Source organism: Melanotaenia boesemani, chromosome 9 (assembly GCF_017639745.1).
Source record: "Melanotaenia boesemani isolate fMelBoe1 chromosome 9, fMelBoe1.pri, whole genome shotgun sequence".
NCBI classification, from domain to species: Eukaryota; Metazoa; Chordata; class Actinopteri; order Atheriniformes; family Melanotaeniidae; genus Melanotaenia; species Melanotaenia boesemani.
In genome coordinates, this window is record NC_055690.1 from 13,713,333 (window position 1) to 13,722,481 (window position 9,149).

Genomic DNA, 9,149 nt, shown 5'->3' on the forward strand with positions numbered 1-9,149 from the left:
TTGAATAACCAACTGTTTCTTTCTAGCTTATCAAACCTAGCTCAAGAGAGCTGTGTAGGACTGGATCGGCGAGCAGCCAGACAGCCAAAGAAAGTGAAGTCTGGAAATCATAAAAGGGAGAGAAAAAAACACAGGGTAGGAAAATGAAGTGAGGGGCAGCTGCTTCTTATTCATTAGTTAGAGAAGAGGTGAGCAGCACCTGAACTAACAGTCTGAGCTGATATCAGCAGCAGGTGTCTTTGGGAACATGTTAGGATTCATTTGGGGACAACACACATGTATTACTATTAGAAATTCTTCAAAGTTGTTAAATAATTTGATGTTACAGACCTTGTGATAAAAACAGATCCACTTACTGTCCATATTTTTTTCAAAGTCAAAGTCAAAGTCACTTTATTTGTCAATTCTGCAGTATGTACAAGACATACAGAGGATCGAAATTGCTTTTCACACAGACCCAAGGTGCAGACAATAAACATTTAACATACATCTTTTAAGTAAAAGAAAAGGTCTCTGCTTTGCTATACAATATATAAGAAACTATATTATGCTATATAAAAGGAATAAAAGCAAGAAAATATAAATAATGAAAAAGGCACAAGTAGCAGCAACATATTGGGTAAAGAAAACCAGATAGTGCAAAATAAATACAGTAGTGCAAATGGCATGGTAGTTGTGCAGGGTTTAGCTTATATACTGGGGTTTAGCTTATATACTGGGAGTTAAGTGTCCATGAACAGTTCAGAGTTGATGGGAGGCGGGTTCAGAGTCTGGAGGTTTTGTGGGCAGGGCAGGGAGAGAGTTCAGCATCCTGACAGCCTGGTGGAAGAAGCTGTCCTTCAGTCTGCTGGTCCTGGCGCTGAGACTCCGCAGTCTCCTCCCTGAAGGCAGCAGACTGAAGAGGCTGTGTGACGGGTGGGTGGGGTCACCAGCGATGCCGAGAGCTTTGCGGGTGAGTCGGGTGCAGTAGATGTCGTAGAGGGAGGGGAGAGGGGCACCGATGATCTTCTCAGCTGTTCTCACAATGCGCTGGAGGGTCTTGCGGCAGGACGCGGTGCAGGAGCCGTACCACACTGTGATAGAGCTGGACAGGATGCTCTCCACAGTACCTCTGTAGAAGGTCTGCATGATGGGGGCCGGGGCTCTAGCTCTTCTCAGCTTGCGGAGGAAGTAGAGGCGTTGATGGGCTTTCTTGGTCAGTGCTGTTGTGTTGTTGGTCCAGGAGAGGTCCTCTGAGATGTGTACACCCAAGAATTTAGTGCTGCTCACCCTCTCCACAGCAGCACCGTTGATGGTCAGAGGAGCATGTTGGGAGTGGACTCTCATGAAGTCCACTCCCAACATATTTAGTCCTTTCCCAGTGACCAGTCATTACATATTTGATATCAATGGATTCTTTGTCATTTGTGAGGATGCTATTGACATTGTGTTATCTGAAGAAGTGAATGCACCAGACCCTGAAGTCTGTAATGTTGATAACAAATGATCTACCATAAATTAATAAAATAAAACAATGACTGATGAATAAGTCATAAGTCTGATTATTATTAAAACTCCTGCTGTTGGTGCTTTTGAGTCAATTCCTTATAAAAAAAAAATATCTAACCTGGAAAAAGGGCTGTCTTGTAATTATTACTGAATTACTTTATTCAGTAACGGAGTGACATGAATCAGAAATCTGCCCAGCCTGCATGTTTTAGGGTACAAAGTAGAAGTTCATAGTCAGACTGGAGGAACAATACAAAACATGACTCATGTGTTTGTTGGTGTAGCCTAACAAAAGGTTTAATGCTTAACAATCACTAATATTGAACCTATCAGTACCACTGTAACATTGCAATTATCAGTATGAGCAAAGATTAACATCATGAACCACATGGTCCTCATTCTCAGACACAGCAGCAGGTCCATCATCATGTCCAGATGATCACTGAGCTCATGGAGGCAGTTATGTTATTCAGTTTATAATCAATCATCTGTAGCTTGTTCAAACAAAATAATCTCAGTAACACATTAAGTTTTATTCTATTGTATTTGATGCTGTAAGCAGGTTAAGATAATCTTGTATCTATCTGCACTGAAGGTAGTGAGGAGGGTGAGGAGAGGAAAGAGGAGGAAAAGGAAGACAGTGAAAGGTTGAGCAATGCAGAAGCGTGTCTACCAGATGAACCAGAAAATGGATAGAGAAGCCATTTTACCATTTAGAGGTTAAACTATGACATTAGTCTTATACCACAGGAAAAGTGTGCATGAGAACTATTGATCAAGTCCACCTAGGGGCCCACAGAGATGTTTGTACAAAGGGCCCAGATTTTTGTGCTACACCCCTGCACCAGTGTGATGGGTTGTTTGGGGCTGTTGGCAGGGGGTCTTGCCCTTCCCTAATGGCTTTTTTTTATGACGAGGACTTGCAGATATCCTCTCAAACTGGATAGATGCTTCAACTCTACATGTCTCCTCAAATTAGAAGCCGATGAGGCTGACGTTCTAACTTTTGTCTGCCTGCTTTTTAAGTGCAGGCAGACATAACTTGCATAGAAATGTTAGATTTTAACTGTTGGAATCCTCTGTAGACAGTACGTAATAGTCCCGTAAGTAATCATAAGCACACAAGGTATGTGACTGAGGAGTTGCTGAGGAGCGTTGCTGGTTAGTTGTGCTAAAGTGTGCAATGCATGGTGGGTAACTTAGTGTGAAGTGGGTATAGCTGAGGTGCAAATGGACGCAGTGACTGTTACAGGACTTCACTGAACCTGAACAAGTTCACGTTCAAGGTCTTTATTTACAAATGTGTTGTGTTCAGTTCATAATTCACATAAAAATGAATGTTTTCAATGAATGTGGTCATTTTAACTTGTTCATGCACAACACTGGTGTCAAGTCACCTGGCTGGCAACGAAGGGATGTGGCTGCTATTAATTTGGGATAAATGCAAAGACAAAACTTCTAAATTGGGATTAATAAAATATTCATTATTAGTTTGTGTTCTTTAAGCATCCATAAAGTTTTAAAGACAACTATCAACACCACAACCTGCATTCCTGCAGTACCATCCTGCACATTAATACTCACACATTGTTATATTATGACAGAACATGTTGGGTTCTTCAGCAGTTTTTCAACACCAGTCTGAGTCAAAAAAGAGTTCCTGTGCTGTGGAAAACATCCCGCCTTGTTCCAGTACTTAGAAAATCCCAACCATCTGAACCAACAGACTACAGACCAGTTGCTCTAACATCTCATACCATGAAAGTCCTTGAGAGGCTGTCATAGGCTCTCTTCAGTAAGCAAGTTACACCTTTCAGGATCATTCAAATGAAATAAACTGTAGATAAATGTCTGGTTTTTGTTTATATTTAAAGAGAAAACATTTAATTAAACAATTAATTTAATAAACTTTTTTTCAGAATTGCCAAACTTGACAGATGTTTTCAGCATCTGTAGCCAATTTTCTTTATTTCTTTGTTGTTTGTTAGTGTTGGATGTTTCTTTGCTAGATGCTGCGTTAGTGTTGAAGGCTTCAGGAATGCAAAGCGTTAGCTAACACACCACACACACCTCTCAGCTCTGCCTTGTTACCTCCGTTCACAAAACCATACTTTATGAAATGGATGTAAATGGGTTGTAGACATGAACATGTTTGCAGCACAGCTTCATGAAAACTTTTGTTTATACAAAAATGTTTAAATCTTCTTTCTTAGAGTTTAAAAGAAGTTTAGGAACATGGTTTCATTGGAATTATTTTGCTCTGTCTAGGATTTTTGAATGCACGAGATTCCCAGAAGGGATTTCAATTCTAGGTAAGATGTTGATTTTCTATCAAATTCCCAATAAAAATTATATATTAACACACTTGTGTGGATTTAATTCAGGTTCAGTGGTAGTTTTCCATCAGTCAGGAGATAAATGGTCGCTGTGGACAGAATTCATGAAGTAATGTCCATCTTACATTGAATGTCTAATGCTTGTCCTTTATATTGAATAACCTGATTTACAAAATGTGTTCCATTTTCACTGTAAATTCTTTGTGGTTTCTCCAAATCTTGGAATTATTTCTCTTACTAGTGCTTCAGCTACTATTTCTAGCATCTGGGTGTGCACATGGAAATAGTTCAACCCATTCAGAAAATGTATCCGTAATTATCAAACAAAATTTAAATTTAAACCAACAGGGGCCTAAGGAATTTATAGATTACTCCAAGAAAAAGAAACCAGGAAGGTGAAGTTTACAACTCAAAGTGAAATGCAGTGATTTTTAGCGATCCTTTCAGGTATGTCAACACTTAAACAGATGTTCTGTAATTACAACCCAAAGTTGAAGTTATCTAGGTTACAAACACAAAAACAACTTAAAGGTTAAGAAGTGCAAGGAGGACTACAGTAAAAAGTTAGATACCACCTCCAGCAGAACAACAGGAGGGATGCATGGTCAGGAATAAAAAAGATCACTGGCTTCAAGTTAAAGGAGGATCAGACTGATGGAAGTCTGGACAGAGCTGATGAGCTGAACATGTTCTTCATTCAGTCCACCACCTGCCTCCAGCCCAACAGACAACACACCCTCCATGAGCCTCATCATCTCCCTCCACATCAGAACATACTGAGACCTCCTCTGTCTCAAGATTAAATGTAAATCCAGAGGAGGATTATTTTCTAGAAGCAGCACAACCTCATGAGCTTCAAAATTTGAAATGTTCAGTTTTTATTCAGTGAAGCTAGAAGTTTATTTAATTTCCTTCTATTTTCACCTAAATTTTTGGCTGGTGCACCTAAATGAAGAAGTTGGGCACACCAGTGCAACCAATGCTAAACGTTAGTCTGGAGCCCTCTTATGATGAGCTAAGTAGGTCTATTAAACGTGACAATGCTGCGGTAGTTGGATATGAAAAAGTGTTTGTGGTAACTGTAAACCAAAGTAGCAAGTTGTTAAGACACAGCTGTAATCACCTGCACATCTGGCTGCTGGGGAACAAATTCTGTTTATCTGTATAGACTGTTTACCTTTTGTCTAAAGAGGATGTAAAAGTAATGAAGAATTACCCTTAACAAATATTTATTGATAAAAACAAAAAAAAAAAAAAAAAAAACACGGACTACTTGTTTTTACGTGAGATGAGTACATCAGGTGTAAAGAAACAATAGAAATATAAGCCAAGATGTAGCAGAGCTGCTTTGTTTTTATGGACAAATGTAAATGTGTGATTGGAGCTTTTTCAGATAAAACTGATACAACTTCATTGATATGAGACAATAAAAACATCTCATACCACTATTTTGTCCACATACACTGAACTGCACAGAATGGCACAGGCTGGCTTGGATTCCATGGTTGCTACGGAGGTGCATCATTATTTAAAAACAAACAAAGTTTTCACTGATAAAACAGATTTTCTGAAAATTCCGTTTTTTCTCAACAAGTCCTTTATAAAGACAAGTTGGCAAATTCATCTTGAGAGTCAAGAAGAAATTCAAAGCACTAAATATGGAAAATGTAAGTTTTGAGCTTATTTAAATTCTGTAGGTCATAATTTAAGACTTTTAACTTCCATTAATGAGGTAACAAAGTAGATTCAAGAGAGATAAACTCTGGATTTAACTAATCGAGAGCAGAAAATGTGCATTTGAAAAGTCTTGTTTTAATATTTGGACTGTAAGTATTAGCGTTTTGTACATTTTAAGAAAATGAATCGCCTTGGAAGTGATTTGGTTTAAGGAACTCTAAGATAAGTTTAGGAAAATGTTAATGTTTTACTTAAACCTCGTGTGTTTGATTAAAAACTGTTTTTGATGTATAAAACTCAGATTTTATCTCTAAATGTTATAAAATTATAGCTATGTCATATCAATATAACAATCACAGCACCAAATTTGGAAAATGTAAAATCTGAGCTCATTTAAATTCTGTAGTTCATAATTTAAAACTTTTAACTTCCACTAATAATTTAACAAAGTAGATTCAAGAGTTTAAGTCTGGATTTAACTAATTTGGAGTGAAAAATTTGCATTTAAAAACTGTAAAACTCGCTTGAAGTTTTATTATTTGGGCTGTTGGTATTAAACTTTTGTACATTTCAAGAAAAAAACAGCTTATAAATGAACTGTTTTAAGGGAACTGTAGGACAAGTTTAGGAAAATGTTAATGCCTTCATTAAACCTCATATGTTTGATTAAAAATGTGTTTTAGATGTATAAAACTTTGATTTTTATCTCTAAATGTACTAAAATTGTATAGACATGCCTAAAACAAAAGGTTATACTGCATTATTTTGCATTTTAAACAACTAAAAGGTTGATAAACGAAATTCGGTGTCAAGACTGCAAGTGAACTGCGCATGCGCTAGCCCCTGGCCGGACGCACGCGTTCGCCTCTTTGCGTCCAGACTGTAAATGAACTGCGCATGCTCAAATCCGCTGGCCGAGACGCCGACGACCACTCTTCTGCCAGACTGCAGATCAAGTACGCATGTGCAAAGTCTCCGCTAGCTTGTCTGCTGTTATTTAAAATCGAAATTCATAGAGTCAGAAAACTTTACTAATCTCCGAAGGCGATTTGAGTCATCATAGCAACAACGCGTTCAAAGTGCAACAGCAAAAGAACTTAGCAGCAACTTGTTCAAGGTGGTATTTTTAAGGGGCTGTAAGTATGAGAACATGAAATAAGTAATGAATGAAAAGCAACACTATACACTGGTATTTTCATAAGAGGGTTTCAAATAAGCCGATTTAAAGGCAAAGTGATTAAGGTACATGTAGCCTACATGTAAACATATATGGAATTTGAAGCTGGTCTCTCTTATTCTACAATAAACAAAAAGGATGTGCTGAACCAGGACAAAAACAGCTGAACAGTAATAATAAAACATATTATACTGAAAACTTCACATGAAAAACACAAATTTAAATAGAGTGGCAAATTAATTGAACAAGAAGATGTATAAGTTATTAAAACAAACAATAAATATTGGATATGAAGTGATGAAGTGAGGTGGACGGAGGAGGAAGAATTGCCGGGGAAGAGAAAGAAGTTTGGGCTTTTCTGCTTGAGCCAAACTGGAGATGAATGGATAGATGGGTATTTTAGTTCATCGTATATGTTTCTACATTTTTAATGATTAAATTGTTAACCCAGAGCTTTCACTTTAAACAATGACACACTTTTAGAATAATAAAGTTTTTAGAAGAAGGCTGTGGTTTTTGATAAAGAAAATATTCTGATACTAAAATACAACTAAATACTAAATTAAGTACTAAATATATGTAATTAATAAAAAGAATATGCTTTTAGACTTTCTACAAATTACACAGAATAATTTAGATCAGAGAGAAAGTAGAAGTGTGTTTACTGAACACTGACAGAAGTCAGGTTGTACGTTTATTATATGTGTGTGTACTCTGCACTGTAGCCATCAGTACACATCAGAAATACTCGAACTTGGTCTACAATGCAAAGCAAGCTCATTTTTATACATTTTCATACATTATAAAGCAATAAAAGACACTAACAGCGGACATGATAAATGTCTTAGGCTAAATCGTTTTTAACTATATGAATTTGACGTTTTTGTTTGCAGCTGGACTTGCAATCTTATTTTAAAAGAGATTATTTTAAATGCTGCTTTCTCATAAACTTAGACCAATTAAATGATTTCAGTGGAAAACAATAAAACAGGTAATATTACAGGAAGTAAAATCCAACACTGACAGCAGAACTTTGTGGGTTAAAAAGGTTTACAGGCTTCTTAAATTCACTTTTGCTTCAGGACAACAGGTCTTGTAGGACGGTGTGAATTTCCCACGTGTCAGATTTACAGTTTGTCTCTTACGTGTGTTTATTTGCAGAACTTGTGGTGTCCCTGTTTCTTTGGCAGTGGGAGCGTCTGTTCACCCTGCAGGGAAGTCCAGGTAATTCATAAATTTCTATATTTTAAATGAATCATTTTAATGTCATAATGTGACCAATAATGAGAGAATGGGACATTTTTCTGAAGTAGGAACACGTTCCTGAGATAAACAGGAATGTTTTAGTTGACAGTTTACTGTCCAAGCCTGCTGCACAGCTTGGAATTTAAAGGTTTGACATGTTAAGTCTGATGCAAAGGGCCGAATAAGTGGGAGTGACATGGTCACAGTGCAGCATTTGTACATTTTGCTTGGTGGGAATGTAAAAGTTAAGTCAGGAGGTTCCTCAGCTCGGAACTTCTTTTCTGTGGAAGTGACCTTGTCCAGCTGGTTGATGCAGCTTTTAAAGAAGTGAATCCTTCAGTGCATCAGCTGTGTTGTATTTCAGTCTGCAGAGTCAGTCTTTGTGTCATAAATCTGCAGTGAGAGTCCGACACGTTTTCCTGCTTTAGTTTTCTGCTCTTTGATTTCTGGGAGACATTAAACTGCAGCAACATGTCATCATGTGTCACAGGAACTCCTCGCCGAGGAGACGCCGCTGGGGGAGGTGGACTCCAGCCCTCCTCTTTCTCCTCTTCCCTCCTCTCCTCCTCTTCTCTTTATTTCCGCTCGTCTTCCTCCTCCTCATCCCTCCTCTCTTCCTCGTGTTCTCCCTTATCCTGTTCCGCTCCATCCTTCTCCTTCCTCCCCTCCTCTTCCTTGTCTCTCTCCTCTCCCTCCTTCTCCTCCCTCCCCTCCTCTCCCTTGTCCCTCTCCTCTCCCTCCTTCTCCTCCCTCCCCTCCTCTCCCTTGTCCCTCTCCTCTCCCTCCTTCTCCTCCCTCTCCTCCTCTCCCTTGTCCCTCTCCTCTCCCTCCTTCTCCTCCCTCCCCTCCTCTCCCTTGTCCCTCTCCTTCTCCTGCCTCCCCTCTTTCACCTTGTCCCTCTACTAGTTCTCCTCCTCCACCTCCTCCTCCTCCTGGTCTCCCTGCAGTCTTGGGTCCAGCTTACCCTGCTCCCGTCATCCTGCAGGCAGCTCACCTGACCAGTCCGGTAGGTGCTGACAGGAACAGGTGAGAGTGGAGGGAACGGGCAGATGTTCATTCTGCTTCATCCATAAAGATGCTGATCAGTAACGAAGATTTCAGAGCAATTCAGGATAAAGTCATAGAAATAAATCATCAAATACAATTTGTTTTAAAGAGCTAAAACATGAAGTGACTTAATTAAAAGTCCAGCAAAGTTCAGCAAGGGTCCAGGGAAAGTAGTCCAG

The 9,149-nt window shown here is 38.8% G+C and overlaps 1 long non-coding RNA gene across 1 annotated transcript; it reads left to right on the top strand.

Moving 5' to 3' along the window:
• Positions 1-6,591: 6,591 nt before the first annotated feature.
• LOC121645432 lies at positions 6,592-8,500 on the top strand. Its single transcript, XR_006011428.1, has 3 exons — positions 6,592-6,637; positions 7,840-7,902; positions 8,414-8,500. It is a non-coding gene; the product is annotated as an uncharacterized LOC121645432 (long non-coding RNA).
• The last annotated feature ends 649 nt before the right edge of the window (positions 8,501-9,149 follow it).